Genomic DNA, 19,384 nt, shown 5'->3' with positions numbered 1-19,384 from the left:
GACTCCCAGTCCCCACATGGGCGATGCCACCGGGCTGGCCCCCGTAAGGGGTGCCCAGTCCCCTTCAGGACCTGTAATTAAGTTAATTCTCTCTCTCTCTCCCCCTAACAGTGCACCATACTGCACAGCATGTATTCTATAAGGACCTTTCTTGCGAAACAACTAGCTCTTCTGATTCACAAATTTCGTATGAATCTTAGCGCTGGAAAACAAACTGACGCTATATTTCTAGGCTGCGAAAACGTTTATGAAAAGGTTTCTGAAAAGAAATTTGAAAAGGTTTTTCAAAAGTGGTGCGTCCGCAGCAGCCGTACAGGCGCAGCCTCCCATTGCGAATGACTGGCAGGCTGCGTTCGTACAGCTGCTGCAGACGCGCGACTCAACCTGTCTATTTAGGGGTTTAAACCAACATAAAAGTTAGGAAATTCCTGTATTCCCACGCTGTTGACAAGAGTTGCATGACCGCCGTCTCAGGACCCCTTACGAGGTAGCTGGTATGCCTCTTCGTGAAGAAAAACAAAATCCCGAATAGTTACAATTCTACCATTTGGAGCAAAGTGTGAATGCCGGTTTTTCGGCGTTTTTGTTTGGCGACGGGTTCGGTCAGTGCGCATGCGTTAAGGTGAGACATGGTGGTTTGGGTAAGCATCTAGAATCCTCAGTTTTCGCGTCAACGTAACGTAGTAATTTGGTCCCGCCATATTTCATTACCGTTGGCTGACGCAATCGCAGCGCCAGGCTATAAAGGTCCCTTACAAGAACTCTTGAACATACCACACACACAAGGTACACACTTCACGAAACTAATGCCTTTTAGGGGCGAACTTTTTTATAGCGGCACCCGTTCGTTCCTCGGCGTAGTACGTAACATGTCTTACGTTTTGACCTGCAAGGTGGTGCTGGTGGGAGATTTCTCCTGTGCATTCTTGAACAATGAAAATTCGCAGCGTGCGCGTTAGCTAAAAGCCAAATTCTCTTGTCTGTCATTGTCCATTAGCTCCCATTGGCATGTACATTGAGGACTATCTGGCAAGAAATGATTGCTACGCCGTACTCGCTCGGCGTAACCTCCTTGGTCTTAGAAAGAATTAGCGAGAGTTGGGCCGCAGTGCCATGAATACAGTGAACCAGTATATACCATGAACTCTGGGTGGGTAATGGTGGCAAGTAGACACGAAGCGCAAGCCGTAAGAAAGTGTGCGTGTGCCACCTCTTGTTTAGTACTTGGAATGTACGCTGGATGGCGGTGATTCTATATGCGGAATATATGATGAAAAGATGGGAAACGGTGGTACTTGGAGTGTTGAATAAATGGACGAATGGACACACAAACAGATTTATGGGCGTACGCACGGATGGCTGCACGGACGGATGAACGCATGGACGGACCCAGGGGCAGATTCATGGACGAACGCAGGAACGGACGCACGGATGAACGTGCGGACGCACAAACAGACGCACGCATGAACGGGCGGATGGACGCACGGAAGCAAGAATGAATGAACGGACGGATACTTCGCCCTACTCTCCATTACTTACCTTGTGGATAAGCTGTCATTTTTTTTCGTCAAGCCTCGCCGCATTAGCAAGATGTCAACCCACTCTCACGAGCCCACGCGTGAGAGGCATGCAATGCGCTGTCACAAGAAATGAGAGGCCTTGCCGATGCAAACACAGAGGCTTCTTGGCCTTCACGGTGGAAAACGTCTTGGGGCAGTCTCTTTTTTGCTGCCTTTATCCTATTCACTCAGTAGAATATGCCGACAACAACAATGCCGCTCTGTACAGCATTGAAAGCCTAATAGCTACGCTCTATGAAATGACAGCACATCCACGAATTGAATGATCATGAGTGGGGCAAAGCATCCATCCGTCTGTCGTGTGTCCATTTGTTCGCGCATCCATCCGGTGGCATGTACGGACAGAGACACGGACGGAAACACAGATGGACGCACGGATGGACGCATGAACGGACGCAGGGGCGGACGTTTAAGTGGAAGCATGAAAAGAATGACTGATTGATCAAATCATGGATAGGTTGATGCAAGACGGATGGATGAACGCACGGATGGACGGAAGCACAGATAGACGCTCGGACGAAAGGAATCACGAACACACGAACGGAAGAATGGAAGCATGAAAGGACGTTTGGACGGACGCATGAACGAATGGCCAGACGCACGAATGGACTAACGTACGGACGTAAGCATGGATGTACGGCTTCACGGACGGACGGAAGCATTTACGAACAAACCATGAATGTACGAAAGCACGGACGAACGGACGCACGAATGGAGAGAAGCACGGACGGATTGACGGACGGGTGAAAGGACGACCGCACGGATGAGTGGACACACGAACGGACTAACGGATGCTTCACTCCACTCTTGATTATTCACTCCTTGAATATGCTTTGAAATGCACTAACGTCCTCTAGTTTAGTATTCTCAAGGACATGTACACGCAATGCCATCTATTGTCACAAATCCCAAACTCGAAGTGGCTATATATGCTACTGCTACTACAGAGGAGGCAACGACCCCTGGCCTAAGTAGCTGCACGCCTAAAACAAAAGAAGCGTTACGAGCTTTCACACCATCAAAGTCATAGCCATTTTGTCGGCCCGAACTCAGCGAGCAGACCATTGCCTGCATAGCAATAAGCCTTGGCTGTCACCCGAAAAGCCAACGGACGCCTTACTAGCAGCGCAGTCTATTCTATCACGTAATGCAGTCATATAAGATTTTCCTTATTTTCCTTCGTGCGCCTCTTATTTCTTCTGTAAGAACGGTCGCTCCCTATACAATGCTTTCGGCCGGCTATTTTTCTAATCACGTTATTGTGGTAATGTACGCGGTGATGGAAATACAAACGAAACAAGGAGAGACTGCTTTGATGTATATCGATGTGTTCAGTATGTTCTTCATCGGAATGCTGTACAGAAACCACCAGTTGAAATAAAAACAAGAATTGCATCAGTGTCTTAGGCTGGTTCTCGCGACGCATATTGGCGAGTTTGAAGGAGCCGTTGTGCGCAGGTCACGTAATAGGAAATTTACTTCTCTACGCAGGAAAAGACCTTGTGCTTGCACGGACGCCTTCGACTTTTTTTGTGCTTGCTGCAACACACCTATTTACGCCATTCACTGCAATATTGTTATGACCAGCGAAACAATCGTGGTTAGGTTTGATGATGAGAAATGTCATGTGTGCAAAGCTTACTTATGTACAAATACAGGAACTGTAAGCACACATGTGCTACAGAAACATTTACCGTTTCTTCATGGAGCCTCAAGTCGATCAGCAGTAAAAGAATCAAGATTTCGGAATTCACGGGGTGTCGCGATGTTTGGTTTCGATACGGGGCAGCAACACATTGCGCTCTCGTGCAACATGCGTGGCAAGAAACAAAAAACTGCTCTCACTTCTCAATAGAACGAAATTTTCAAAACGACTCATTTGATGAAATTTTTACATTTCTTTTCAAGTCAAACAAAATCACTATAGGTTAAAAGAAGGGGATGCGAAAAAACACAGTTCACTTAGTGATATGAAGTACGTAAAAGTTGTGATTGAAGGAAAAGTACACGTATGATTAGAATTTTTCATGAAGCGACATTTCACAGGATTCATTCAGTTATTTTGCCATATGCGAAGTGAATAGTACGGAAGGGACGTGCATGTATGCCTCGAAGGCCCTAATGACTTTCTGCATCGGCGGAGCGAATGTCAGTCTGCTCTCGGTGGTGACGTTTTTACTCCGCTTCATCCAACACTTGCAGCTCAGCCTTACGAACTCGAACGTCATTTTGAAGTCTTCTATGCGCTCAGTATTGTATAAAAATGTTTTTGTGTGCTAGAAATACAGGAACTACTGACACTTAAGCTCGTGCATGGCTCTCAGTCAGGAATATCGGTCATAAGACGCGCCCCCTTATACAATTTGTGAACCAAACTTATTGCATAGATAGCTCTTTGTACAGAATGAACTGGCTGATACTATAGCGTGTCAGATTTGGGTGCACGTTAAACCACTCCAGGTATTGTGGAGGGCTCCGGTCGAAATTTCCGGAGCCCTCCACTACGGCGTCTCTCATAATCATATGGTGGTTTCGGGACGTTAAACCCAACAAATCAATACTAATGCGTGTTTCGATAACGATAAGGGTGCAATCATGGCTTGTACGTGTTGTATATATGGCACGTTGCACTGATGCACGGACGCGTTTAATAGCAGTCAGTCAAGGCAGACTTTTACTACTGCACCGCTTTATTTCCAATTGGGGCATTCATATATGAACTCGCACTGCACTTCACCAACGAAGTCGTCAGCGAACAGGCGTCGGCGCACTGTTCTGAGGCTACCTTTAAGCCAGATCGAGGCTTTGGCAGACACGACACTGTGCTTCTCTTTTTGACACTTGCTTACGCCGCCTAACCCCTTTAACGTACACGCCACAATCCTCCGCTGTTCTGACGTTTTTCTCGATTTCACAGCCATGCATTACGCCCAATTATCTTTGCTTGTTCTCTCTCATCTTTGACAATATCAACAGAACTAAAGCCGAATGTAGCAATGTGGGCTTGTTGGCTGATCGTGAACTGCCTTGTATAATCGATTGGAAACACACAAGAACAGAGAAGCACTGGACAACAAAAGCTAAGTACGCTTGTGTTCTTCATGTACTTTTACTATGCCCCTATTTATTTCCGAGCCATGCTACAAGCTAGTTTGATAACAGAACGTTTGCTCAATTTCCACGACGACGATGGCACGAAACGCATGAGTAGGCGATTGAGAGTTAAAATTTACAATGCTGCTAACTTTTCTTATTAGTCAGAGATTGTGAGCCAATGGAGTTGTTTCGAAGTTGTTGAGCCAGCTTTCTTTGTATGCAATATCAAAAACTAATGATGGCGAGTCATTGCAAACAGTCTGTTCAAGCGCGAGTTGCTTACGCTATATGATGGGAAAATGTAGAATCGTTTCCATTGATATGAAGACGCGGCGGAATCGACAAGCTTCAGCACGTTCAACTAGAGAACGGCGTCTCCGCTAGAAGCACGACAGGTGCTGTCATAACTTGAAAAATTTGTAGCGCAGAGAAGCACACTTTCGAATTATAAAAATGTTTCATACCTAATCACCGCTAAATTGGCTGACATGTGGGGTTTAGTGACCCAAAACCCCCATATGATAATGAGAGACGCCGCAGTGGAGGACTCCGAAAATTTCAGCCATTTCAGTTTCTTTACCGTGCACCCAAATCTGAGCGCGCGGGCCTACAGCATTATCACCTCTATCGAAACTGCAGCTGCCACCACCGGGATTTGATCACACGACCTGCAGGTCAGCAGGTGAGTACATTAGCAACTAGACCATCGCGGCGGGCCTATTAAAACAGCACTTAGTAGACGCAGACGAAAATGTACACAGGACTAGTGATGACTGGCAACTGCTTGTTTTACTGAAAGCGTTGCATATATACACTAAAACAGAAGTCTTGTGAAAGGGCCCACAAGGTTTTCAGGAGCAGTTTACAAGGTTTTCGTGAAGAAATACAAAGACGCAGCATGTATTACAGCGGCGTCGATAGATCTACCAGACAAGATACATATATAATTCCTAAACTAATTCCTTATGACAACAATGTGCCGCAGGACGCAGGCACCACTGCAAACGTGTTACTTTCTCCTTGCACAATGTTTAAGTTTGAATGTACGCATGTGCCTCCTTCAATGAAGCAAACAGCCAGTGAGTGTGGGTTCTTTGTTTATTTTTGTTCGTCCCCACTTTGCACTGTTTTTCATTGTTGGTGAAATTGTCTCTCAAGTGTCCGTCAACCTCGCTATTAGCCAGGTGTACGAAGACATACAAGGGGTGTTTATGGAAAAAAGTTAAACGTGTGTTCCAGAGATTTCGGCTTTAACCCTAGGCTTGTCAACAATTTATTAGACCATGTGTAATGCTCTGCACTATCGTCAAATTTTGTTATAATTGAAACTGTATAAACAAACTCCTTTAACCTGTTTCGAAGACTTCGAATGGATGGCCCGCTTTCGTTTCTATATATTTTTGTCAGAAGCCGCCGAAGCTCCTCCTGCGTACACTAGTGATTTCATCATTTAAATGGCTTGTGTATTCGTAAATGAAACAGTTGCCTTGTTCTTCAGCAACGGCTGCCTCTTTCAATGTCTTCAATCATGAGAAAATTTCATCATAATTTGCAGCTTGCTAACGACTATTTATCCACTTCACTCTCTCCGTTATTTTGTCTTCTTTCCCGAGCCTGTGTTTCCTTCGGCTTTGACGCTGAAAAAATAGCAGGTAATAATTTTGGCGTCCCGCCGCTCTACCAGTGATAAATGTAACCACGACGGAGGTCGGTCTTAGCTAGCAGAAACCGGTGCAAGGTCCGTAGCAGATGCACGTCCCTTCTCGTTATATTGCTACGTATGAGATGATAGAGGTTGCAGACAGCGGAGGAAACGTAGAGAAGGTTCTAGTGAAATGCCGACGCCGCTTGATGAGTGGTGGTAGCACTGGGTTCACGCAGTCACATCAATAGTGCGCCATATGGGCCGCCCTCTAGGTGCTTACACCTCTCAGTCTCATTTTCTTTAGTTTTTCTGGAGCGTAGGACATCTAGTGGTCAAATCTCGACTAGAGCTAATGTATACGTACAAATCGTAGGACCAGTGTGATTGCTACTGCTAGAAAGCTTGATACATGGGCACCACCCAGAGACAAGAACAAGAAGGCGGCGCAGACTGTGTGTATCGCATTTATTTGTGCGCTTAGGCCGCATCTGTGCGTACTCTTTCGCAATACTGCCACGCCTCGATATAGATGCGTGGTGCGGACTCACTGTTATTGTGAATCGACACATCGATATATGCAAAAAATTGGTTATGTGTATAAAAGTGAATAGTGTAAAAACTAAAATACAATCTGAAATGAACAACGAGGGATGGAAACGTGAAATAAGGTTGTACCCAATTAAAACAGAGTCCTATCACAGGAATTTCCTTCGCATGTATGTATGTATGTATGTATGTATGTATGTATGTATGTATGTATGTATGTATGTATGTATGTATGTATGTATGTATGTATGTATGTATGTATGTATGTATGTATGTATGTATGTATGTATGTATGTATGTTTGTATATATGTATCCGCTAAGAAACCTTTGAAACGCCAAATTATACGAATCACTAAGAAACGGCGTTGACAGTTGCAAAATCTTTGAAATAAGCCACGGCGAAAACCCGCTTTACCCCTTCTACATGTTCATAAATATTCATAGTTATTCAGTTCGTAGTTATTCAGAGGATAATAAGAGGTGACGAAAACGGACATTTCCAAATTACCTTGTCACGCATTCACTTACGAACGTAATTCAATAAGACTGGCTGCTTATTTTGATGATTCACGACCTTGTCTGAGAATGTGGTCGATCCCTTTTTATCAGATACGGTGTAACACGAAAATGAAATGCGTCTTTACACAGGCAGCTGAACGTTTACTGTGCATTGTTTCGCCACAAGAGTGACGTAATGGATGCTACAGCAACTAATTGTTATGTCAGGCGAAGATAGGTAGGTAAGCAGCTCCAAACATAGAGCATGCAGCTGAAGCAGAAGGCACGCAAGATTTGAGAATACACAGGAAGATCCCGGACTAACAACTGTCACAGCTCCACATCTAGAGCACGTTGATCATACAAAAAGAAGCACCAAATGAACGCACAAATATACACAGAACGAGCGCGAGCAACTGCCACAATTCTCACTTCATCGTGTATGAGCAGCGTGCTCCTTTCAGAAAAGCGGCCTCGGCAGCGAGCGAAGTAACAATCGTGCTCTCCTGACTCACGAGATAAGAGCACGCGCACACCCTACCGTGAGTGGTTGTAAGGAAGAGGATAAAGGCAGATAATTTCTGTCTGCCTCAGGGGTGACACGGCGCAGTGCCTCATAAAGGTGTGTGGGAAGGAGGGATAAAAATAATAGAAGAAACAGATTAAGAAATAGAGAGGCAAGCGACGGAAAATAGAAGAGGTAGGAAAATGGCTATCCGGTCGAAGATGTCCAAGGGCAGGGCACCACAATACGAGAGCTGCACGGCGTCAGGAGACCGCGGAGGGCGAACCAGTCGGCAGGAGCTATGCTTTCGTCGGCGATCGCGAGGGCACGACCGTCCAGCTTGAAATCCTTCCAGCGAATCCAACCCTACCGTTGAGGTGCACGCAGAGCAAAGCGCCAGAGGATGTGATCTTTTTCTCTTGCGTTTCGATCATGAGTAGCTCCTCATGATCAAAACGCGGTGAAGCTGTTGGGCTCTCGGGAGCACCGATCGGTAAATGGCGTACATATATCGATTCCTGTTAGCAAAGAGAACGTGTGTTCCGTGGCCCTTAGTGGTTTGCGCCGCGCGATGCGAAGCGAGGGGTCGATGATTCGATGCCCAAGACGTGACTTGTTCTTCCCGTTTTCTTCTTTGTGATGCTAGTACATATTTTACAAAGTCATATCCACAATGGAAAAAGTTGGCAGATCCTACGTACAGTAGGAATCGATGTTATGCGAAGCCCGAATGAGAAAGGCATATATGTCACTTTAGAGTAAGCAGGACGTTACGAGGTGGAGATAAATGATGCCTTACTTGACTTCCGTAACATGATTACCATGTTCGGATGTGTCGTATACCTTCGTCATTCATTCACGTCACGTGATACCAAATTTAGTGTATGTGGAGCTAGCGAAACGGCCACGACCATGCTATCAGCGTGGTATGTTGTCTTGTTCTTACATGACACGCGTGTCAGGATTATTAAGTTTACACTAGTCATATACTCTCGTAATTCATTGACGTCACGTAACACCAAAGTTTGTATATGGGGAGCGAGCAAAACAGCCATGACTGCATCATGAAGGGCCCAATATACTCCAACGTAGCGTTTATGCGCGCGCACGCTGAGCATAGCGACGCTACGTGAGCAAAACGCGAGCACTCTTTAGGGCCAAACCTCATAAGCACAAAAATGCACGCGACAGCGACGAGCGACGCTATGAGCGACAAAACAGGGCGTTCGCGCGACGTGTCGCGTGCTCGTTTTCGCGCGATCGTTCAGTTCTCTAGATTTGAAAACCGTCGCTCATCGCCCGGAAGTGCTGGGCTCAAGCAGCCAATAGCGAAAAACCGGAAAAGACAAAGACTACATGGGTGCACGTGACCCTGCCCGAGTCACGTATGCGCAACAAGAAATAACGCAATGTTTATTACGCATGTGCATATAAAAAAGTGCTGCAAGGCAATAATAAACCCTTTCCGTTTCATTACACAACAATATATCTTATTTTTAAATTGCATACCGCTCGCTACGCGGTTTTCTTGGTGCGAGTAGGCGGCCTCATGCCAGCAACAGTGGAATTCGCTCGCCGAAGCCGTCGCTTGATTGAGGTTTGCCTGCGCTAGCGACTGACCGCGCGAAGACGATCTACGTTACGTCACTCGTCGCTGTCGCGTGCATTTTCGCGCTTATGAGGTTTGGTTCTTAGTCTGATGCCAGGCGCGACCAGCGTCGGTCGGCGCGGCCCAACGGCAACCGGTGCAAAATACGACATTCTGCATTTCGCACCGATGAGTTACCCAGACAACACTGCGTCTCGCTCTTGTCGTGACGGAAGGACACTGGACGAGCTGAAACACGCATGCGTCAATGCAACGCAGCGCAGCGCGCGCCTGCGAGTTTATGGCAGGACCGGCGCCTGGCGTGGAAATGCCGGCGAGCATAGAGTTTCCTAATATACACTAGAGGGAAGTCTAGCGCTACTGCCTATTGGAGCTGCAACGCATGGCGCTTCAGCAAGCATGGGAATGATGGGTAGTACACAGTATTGTCTAATCTTCGTACTCTTGGCCTGCTTCTGGCTCCGCGTGTGTTCGTGCGGCTTGGAGCTGTTTTCTCACGAAACAAAATTCAACAATATTTCAGCGGTTGCGTTTCATTATTTTATTGTTTTAAGCATACCATGTTGAATTCGGTCACAAAGTTCTGAAGGGTTGGTTCTTAACTTCAAAACAAAACCGTCACCGGTAATAAACGAAGCCGCAAGTACGATTCGCCCCCCGCAAGTACGAGGACTAAGAATGTGTACACTACCCATCATTGCCATGGTGACTGATAGGGAGCCTTCATGTGCGCGCGTCTCCGTGTTTTAGGGTGGTGACAACTTCGATTATGGTTGCTTACAACTTGCTAAAACGGCCCCCATACAGGACGGGCCGCCATGTTGATTCTGAGTGTCGCTCATTTACATTGACGGCAGCGTGGATTTCAACGAGACGAGGGTATTTTTTATATAGCAAGTGCCTAAGGCTGAAGGGTTGTTTTCTGAAGTTAGCCGCGGTTTGGTAGAACAGGAAAGAAATGTTTTTGACTCGAGTTTGTATGAAGTACCATTAAAACAGTTTGTTTCTCCCACTTGGTAGACCCACTGCATTGGCGGAGTGAGGTTATTTTAGGAAGCCTATGTTTGCGTGGGCGAGAACCTCGATGGCACAATGAATGGAATTCAATGTCTGCGCGCCATTCATGAAGCGAATCCACCTTAGCACTGCAAATACCTCGAAGGCCTCTTAGTGCAAGGCTCGAAACTATGTTGTTTATAAGATGGAATTCGTAACGACAAGGAAGGCAGAACAAACAACCGGGTAGCTCGCAATGTTCTCTGTAAACCAAATAGCTCAGCTAGCCTGTTTCTCATACCCTAAACATTGCGTTTCTCCGTAATATAATTTCCTACAGCAAGTTCAGTTCCTGCAAACGAATCTGTACAATGACTGCTGAATTACCTTACAAGCTGTACTCATTGCCTGAAAAAGTAGGGCTTTGAATCACATTACACCGCCCTCCCACTATAACCACAAGCCTGTGTAATAGGCTAGAAGAAAAGCAGGGGGGGGGGCAACGAGGAACAAATCAAGTTTTTTCAGGTCAGATTTTATAGCAAACAGCATCCAAACGGCATCTCGCCTTGTGCCTTCAAACCATCTTGCCTCCTTTGCTGCAAGCTTGTGTCCTCGCAGTGGGCCTAGAGTAAAGCAATAGGACAAAAAATCATACACGGCTCCGAACACATATACGGAGTTCATACACAATTTCTCTACAAGCACTAAATAAAAGCAGAGTTTACGATATCAAGTCATCTGTGTGTCAGGTTACGAAACAAAAAGACGACACAAATAACGATGCACCACATAGGGCATATTTGAGTTATGGGCTGACAACCGACTTGTTAGTGCACATATACTGCTCCGTTCAGGACACACAGATAGACTGAAGGGTAGACACACACAAACAGTAAATCTGTCACATTCTATGTCATTAAAGAGGAGTCCTGTTTGCAATTATTGAGCGAGTTTCCGTGTGGTTGTGCGTGTCATTGAAGCGAAGAACGAATACCTCATGGCAAGCCACACAAAAAGCTAGTTGCCTTGCAACTGTGCAAGACAAGCGCCTACAGGGAATGCGTTCATCGACTCGTATTTCTACCTCTCCAAATGCCCTTTCTCAGCAACCGAGGTAAAATTGCAGGAATGCGAACATCTGCCAGAAACGGAAGAAGCGAATGGGAGCGTCTGTAGCTGGTTTACGGTCCTGGCGCTTTCTGCGACGAATGCAGCGACGGCTTCGGAAACCGACAAAGTGCAAATAGTGAATGCATGCAAAACCACACATTCGACTAGTCATATCATTCGATTGAGGAACTGCGCTTCGACTACAAGAATAAACAAGCATACTCAACCATCTTCCGCTCGCACAGCGTAGCCAAACGAAGCCTAATTCATTATTATACTGAGCACGTTGTCGTGCTTACTTTGCTCAAACTGCTTTTCGTTGCATGGCTAACTCAGCCATTTCACGAAATGTGCGGTGATGTACTCAACCCACTCGCAATACAACGGGTACTCACCTCACAAACACGGCGAGAAAGAGTCGCCTCCAAGCAGCCTCACTTCACTTGTGTAGCCTAGCGTTTCCGTTGGCTAGAGCACGTCGGGAAGCGGGAAGGTCTCCAGATGGTTTTGCATTGTGGCTCGCAGCACCCTGGCATATAGACTTCAAAGTTTTTTTATGTGTGGTTAGCACGAGGATGGTGTCGTAGCGAAAGCTACGTCTATGGGGTAATCAAACGCAGCTCATACCGCAGCTTGCACACCCGCGCCAACATGCAGCTGGGGCAGTGCGAAGGAGCAGGAACGCCTGGCCGCAAGAACCAACATGGCGCCTCTTGCCACGGAAACTGGGGCTGGCCACATTGTGGCCCCGCCGCGGTGGTCTAGTGGCTAAGGTACTCGGCTGCTGACCCACATGGCGCGGGTTCGAATCCCGGCTGTGGCGGCTGCATTTCCGATGGAAGCGGAAATATTGTAGGCCCGTGTGCTCAGATTTGGGTGAAGAACCCCAGGTGGTCTAAATTTCCGGAGCCCTCCCCTACGGCGTCTCTCATAATCATATAGTGCTTTTGGTTTTAGCTTCACTTACACCGAATTCGGTGCTACTGGACGTGAATGGATGACGAAGGCATGATAGTGGTGCAAACATGATAAACATGAGATGCGTGTCATGTAACAACATGATTACATGCTATGTTCATTATGCGCTCGCGGACGTTTCGCTAGCTTCACATGTACCACACTCGGTATTACGCGACCCCAATGGATGACAAAATTATGTGACTGGTGCAAACATGATAATCATGAGATGCGTGTCATGTGAGAACATCACTACTAGCCACAGTCAAGACGCCAATACATTTCGACGTGACGTGGTGCGCGTAGTCGTCGGCGTTCATTTCGTCACGGCACGCCGGCGTTGCCACGCTAGGCGCCGGTCCGGCCATATACTCGCAGGCGCGCGCCGCGCTGCGTTGCTTTGACGCATGCGCGTTTCAGCTCATTCGGCGTCCCTCCGTGAGGAAAAGTGGGAGACGCAGTGTTGTCTCAGTAACGCATCGGAACGAAATGCAGCATCTGGCATTTCGCGCTGGTTGCCATCGGAATGCGCCGACGAACGCTGGTAGTGCCTGGCGTGAGACTATAGAGAGATTTAGTACTGCGGAATGGTGCTACGTACGCATCACGCAAGCGCCTTGCCTTACGTGGCGTCGTTTGCCGCTAATCGGCTTTTAGTACGCCGTAGTACCCGCGTACGTAACGAGCGTGAAACGTGTTGCGCCCTCTGGTTGATCAAAATAGAAGCACGTGTTGTTGACAGCCAATGTGAGCCAATCCAAGTGTTATAGCCAGATTATGGCCATATTTTAAGCCACAGAGCCAGTCGGTGCTTGCCTTCGATTGCCATCGGCCATACCATGCTTAATGCGCCGGTTCTCGTCCTGCCTTCGATTCCGCCATTTTGCGAAACGAAGTCTCGTGCTTTCGCGAACTTGTTCGAGAGCGGCGCGATCACCTCATACGTACGCACGCAAGCATCTCTTGCGTGCGTACGTAGCGGCTGCGTTCGTAACGCGATACGTGCGCGTTGCGGTCTGCGCATGCGCACTACGCAGAACGTGGCGTCCTTACGTATGCAACGCCGCCACGTACGCAGCGTACGCAGTACTAAAACTCTCTTATAAGTTCTCGCGTTTTGCTAACGTAGAGTCGCTGGGCACAGTGTGCGCGAGCGTCAACGCTACATTGGGGCATACGGAGCCCTTGATTATGCACTCGCGGCCATTTAGCTAGCTAGCTTCACATATACCAAATTTGGGTCACTTGATGTCAATAAATGATGAAAGTATATGACTGGTGCAAAGATGATAATCCTGACAAGCGTGTCATGTAAAAACAGAATCAGATAACACGCTCATAGCGTGCTCGCAGCTGTTTAGCTAGCTTCACAAATACTAAATCTTGTATACCGTGATGTGAATAGATGGCGAAGGTAAATTACACATCCAAACATGATAATCATGACGCGTAAGTCATGCATGGCATCAATTACCTCAACCTCGTTACATCAACCTCGTAAGATTTTGCTGATTTCGAAGTGACATGTCAACCTTTCTCATTCACGCTCCGCATATCGTCGATTCCCACTGTTCATAAGATCTACCTTTTTTTCTCCCATTTTTTCCCCTCCGCCTGCCCTTGCACCCACAGCTGAACACGTGTGCGACGCTGATGCCAGCTCGGGCGTCGGACTGGCATCGGTGGCGGCTCTCTCCTTTTAGGGGCGAAGCTCCTTATAGCGGTACCTGTTCGTTCTCCGTAGTCGTAGCAGCAGTCGTAGTGTTTAACCAGTCTTACATTTTGACCTCCAAGGGGGTGCCGGTGAGAGATTTCTTCTGTTCGCTGTTGAACAATAAAAAATTCACCGCGTGCGCGTCAACTAAAAGCCGAATTCTGCTGTCTCCGATTCCCCCTGAGCAGCCATTGGCATGAACATTGAGCACTATTTGACAAGAAAGGGTTGCTACGTTATACTCGCTGGGCGTAACCTTCTTGGGTTTAGAAAGGTTTAGCGAGCGTTGGGCAGCAGTGCCATGAATACAGTGAACTATTATATACCATGTACTCGCGGTAGTTCAAGGTGGCAAGTAGACCCGAAGCGCAAGCAGTAAGAAAGTGTGCGTGTGCCGCCTCTCGTTTTGTCCTTGGAATGTCCGCTGGATGGCGGTCCTTCTATATGAGGAATATATGATGAAAAGATGCGAGATTGTGGTATTTGGAGTGTTAAATAGATGGATGAACGGACACACAGACAGATGCACGGATGGACGCATGAACAGACGCAGGGGCGGACGCATGGACGAACCCAGGGACGGACGTACGAACAGACGCACGCACGGACGGGCGGATGGACGCATGGACGGTCACACAGACGGACGCATGAACGGACGGAACCAAGAACGAATGCACTGACGAATGCTTGTTCACTGTTCATCATTCACTCTGTAGATACGCTGCCAATTGTGTTCACTCTCCATCATTCACTCCGTGGATACGCTGCGCCCAGCGTGGGCCCACGTCAACGTTACGTGCGCTTGCCGCCGTTTCGATAGCTTCACATTTACCAAGTTTGGTATTACTGCACGTGAATGGATGACGAAGGTATGTGAAACGTACAAACATGATAATCATGATATCCATGTCGTGTAAAACATTACTACATGCTACGCTCAGAGCGTGCTCGCGGCCGTTTCACTAGGTGCACATTTACCAAATCCGATATCAGGTCACGTGATTAGATGACGAAGGTAAATCACACGTCAAAACGTGATAATCATGATATGAAAGTCGCGTAAGGCATCATTTACTTCCGCCATGTATTGTTCTGCTGGTTTTAAAGTTATATATCAAGTTTCCTCTTACTTGCTTCGTATAACAACGGTTCCCACAGCACGTGGGATCTGCCATTTTTTTTTTCCACTGGGCTTCGTACAAGCAGCATTTTAGTCAGTACGTAGGAGCGAGCCGCCTCTATGGCATTCGTTATCCGGCATCTGACTGAGAGTGTAACGGTCGGATGTCTGCTCTCTGCTAGATATACACAACACTTAATCCTGCTGGAGCAGAATCGCGTGAGTGGCAAGACGGTGTCCATATTTAACCTGTAACGTTGTGAAATACTATACGATGAACACTTTTATTGATAGCAGATTGAAAAGCCTGTTTCAACAACGAAAATTTATCGATAAGCAGGAGGAATGCTTAGATGAAAAAATTGGAAGATCCCATGTGCATTGGGAATCGATGATTCGTGATTGATAGGATGATATGTGAACCACGAATGAGAAATGTTGATATGTCACTTTAAGATCAGCACAACGTTACAAGGTGTACGTAAATGACACCGTAAATTACTTCCGTGTCATGATTATTATGTTCGGATGTCTCATTTATCTTCGTCATCTATTCACGTCACGTCATATAAAATTTATTATATGTGGAGCCAGCGAAAGGGTCGCGAGCATGCTATGAGCGTGGTGTATGGTCATGTTATTGCATGACACGCGCGTCAGGATTATCATGTTTGCACCAGTGATATATTTCCTAATTCATTGACATCACGCAACACCAAACTTGGTGCATGTGGAGCTAGCAAAACAGCCGCGACCGCATCATGAAGGGCCCAATATACTCTAATGTAGCATTGACGCGCGCGCACGCTGGGCACAACGACGCTACGTAAGCAAAACGGGAACACTCCATAGTCTGACGCCAGGCGCCATCAGCGTCCATCGGCGTGGCCCGATGGCAACGGGCGCGAAATACGACATGCTGCATTTCGTGCCAATGCGTTACCCAGAAAACACTGCATTTCCCTCTTTCCAAGACGGAGGGACGCCGGACGCGCTGAAACGTGCATGCGTCAAAGCAACGCAGTGCGGCGCGTGCCTGCGTGTATATGGCAGGACCGGCGCCTGGCATGGCAATGCCGGCGTGACGAGACGAAATAACGCGGGCGAGCACGCGCACCGCGTCACGCCTAAATCTATTGGCACTTTAGCTGTGGCATGTAATCATGTTCTCACATGACACGCATCTTATGATTATCATGTTTGCACCAGTCACATACCTTTGTCATCCATTTACGTCACGTAATACCAAATTTGGCATATGTGAAGCTAACGAAACAGCGGCGCGTGCATCATCAGTGCGGCATGTAGTCATGTTGTTATACGACACGCTGTCGTCATTATCAATTTTGAACGTGTCATTTACCTATGTCGTCCGTTCGTGTCACGGAATACCGAGTTTGGTACATGTAAAGCTAGCGAAACGGCCGCGAGTGCATCATGAGTGTAGAATGTAATCATGTTATTACATGACACTCTTGTCATGATTTTCATGTTAGGGTCTGTCGCTTGTGTTTGCCATGCAAATATGCCATACCATACCAGTTTTGCAACATGCCATGCGAACGAAACCACTGCAAGGGATGCTGGACCGTGAAATGTAAATCATGACATTCATGAACACATGTCGTGTTTTTCATGTTATGACTAGTCAAATATGTTCTTCATTAGGTATTGTTATGCCATACCAAGTTCGGTATCAATACCAATATCGAAACGGTCAGGAGAGCTTAAAGTCGTCAGTGGCTAGATAGATAAATAGAGAGATACGCTCGAAGTCACCAAAGTTCGCTAAGAAATGCTTCGCATTTAAAAAACCACCTTTTATTAGGGCTTTTCTTGCGTTGTGTGTTCAACTACGTTAGGAAGATCACAGAGAGGTATAAAATCCGCATCGTCTTCTGGGTCTTTTGGAAAGGTAAAAAAGCGTGCTCATTTCGGGCAATTTCGAAACCAGGGCTTTCATGCAAGGGGAACCATTGTATTAAAGTCACGAGCCGCTTTCTAAGGATATTTACGAAAGAACATTGTTGTGTGGTTGGTCGTCAATTCGTTAGGCTGATCGGTGTTTCAATTATCGTGAGCACGAGCAACACCTATCCTTGCGCACCGGCGCAGGCCGCAACCTGCCATTGAATTGCAAGATATGAGATAATCAGGATTGCTTGCGCCTTCTGGATGAGGCTCCATTTTTATGTAAAAAGTACCTCACCACCGCGCGTTCAAAACGAGTGAGTAGCTTCCTATTCACCTTTGCTACCTTACCCACTGGCTAGATCTCGATCTCGTCACTTATTATGGGCGAAGCTTTTTATAGTCTAGGAAAATCCCTCGTCCTTCCTGCGCATCCAGTACCGTCTGTCTTGTCATAGAATAGATGGAGTTGTCTATATGCGTCCTTGGAAATAATGTCACTATATGGCGCTAGTATTTTTGTATAGTTGACGGTTTCGTATAGTTTACGGACGCATGGACAGACAAACAGACAGACGGAGAGACAGACAGACAGACAGACAGACAGCAAGACAGACAGACAGACAGACAGACAGACAGACAGACAGACAGACAGACAGACAGACAGACAGACAGACAGACAGACAGACAGACGGACGGACGGACCGACTGACCGACCGACCGACCGACCGACCGACCGACCGACTGACATATCGCAAAAAGAATGCATGAATGAATGCAAGGACGGAAGCATGGACGGGCGCATTGAAAGATCACGAATGAACGGATGGACGCGTCGCCCCACTCGTCATCATTCACTCCATAGATATGGTGTGAATAATTTTTTAAGTACGAGCTGAATGTCTGCACTGAGCGTTGCGCCTATCATTATTTTGCACTTGTTAGCTGCACGCTAAATGGCTGCTTACGCCGTCGGAAACACACACAATGAAGTAAAATCAGACGATCGCGCTCGATATTCACGCGAGACCAGAAAGAACAGATGGGTGGCAAGCAGCATGGCAACGCTGTGCAGGAGACAATTTACAAATGAAATTGTGAGTATATGGAACAATCTAGCGTACGTACTACATCGACGTCATGGCAATCACATTTCCTGCGTCCCCAAGAGCGTTATAGGGACGAGAAACGCCAAGAGAGAATAAAGCGCTCGTTTGTGTTGTATTTTTACAGGTTCGCGAGGCTAGGCTTCAAGCTAGGTCTATAATCGAAAAAAAACCCTCATCGATGCATTTCCTCATCGCAAAAAAAGATATCTGTGTCAGCCATTCTCCCATATCGCCACCAAGAAATGAAATATAAGGCTTAAATGGACAACCCAGGTCACTCGCACATACCTGTTGCATACGCGCTCTTTATTATGTTTTAAATGCGAAGCATTTTAGAGAGCTTCTGCGACTTTGAGAGTATCTATCTATCTATCTATCTATCTATCTATCTATCTATCTATCTATCTATCTATCTATCTATCTATCTATCTATCTATCTATCTATCTATATATCTATCTATCTATCTATCTATCTATCTATCTAACCGTTTACGTTAGGGCGCTCGTGGTCACCCCCTTAATTTGGCATGATGCAAAATTAGCGTGGAAGGGTAAGCTTGTTTGACGAATATGACGCGCTGGTCAAGATATTAATAATTTCACAATTCCATCGTGTACGTCGTCAAACACTTCCCGCAAGACAGTGACACATAACCACGGGCGGGTGTGTGCCGCTGAAGTGCGGGTATGTGCCACAGGTGATTGACACTTGGTATCTTTCGAGGAACGACGAGAACACAGATGGGCAATTTTAAAGCGCGAGCGTTAATAAATACCCGTCATCGGTAGCGTAGACCCGATGAATGCAAAGAATAAATATCAAGATCCCAGCTGGAGTCAAACACAAGCATTCTGCGTGGCCTTGAAGCATTTTACCGCAGAGCGACGCCAGGTCTCCGAACTACTTTTCAAATAGATGCTAAGCTTCGTAAAACGTCAATAGTGGTTGCAGTGCTGCCTCCCACATTTCATAAACATTATATA

Source organism: Rhipicephalus microplus, chromosome 2, assembly GCF_043290135.1.
Source record: "Rhipicephalus microplus isolate Deutch F79 chromosome 2, USDA_Rmic, whole genome shotgun sequence".
NCBI classification, from domain to species: domain Eukaryota; kingdom Metazoa; phylum Arthropoda; class Arachnida; order Ixodida; family Ixodidae; genus Rhipicephalus; species Rhipicephalus microplus.
The sequence above is the reverse complement of the archived record's forward strand: the minus strand, read 5'-3'. Positions refer to the sequence as shown.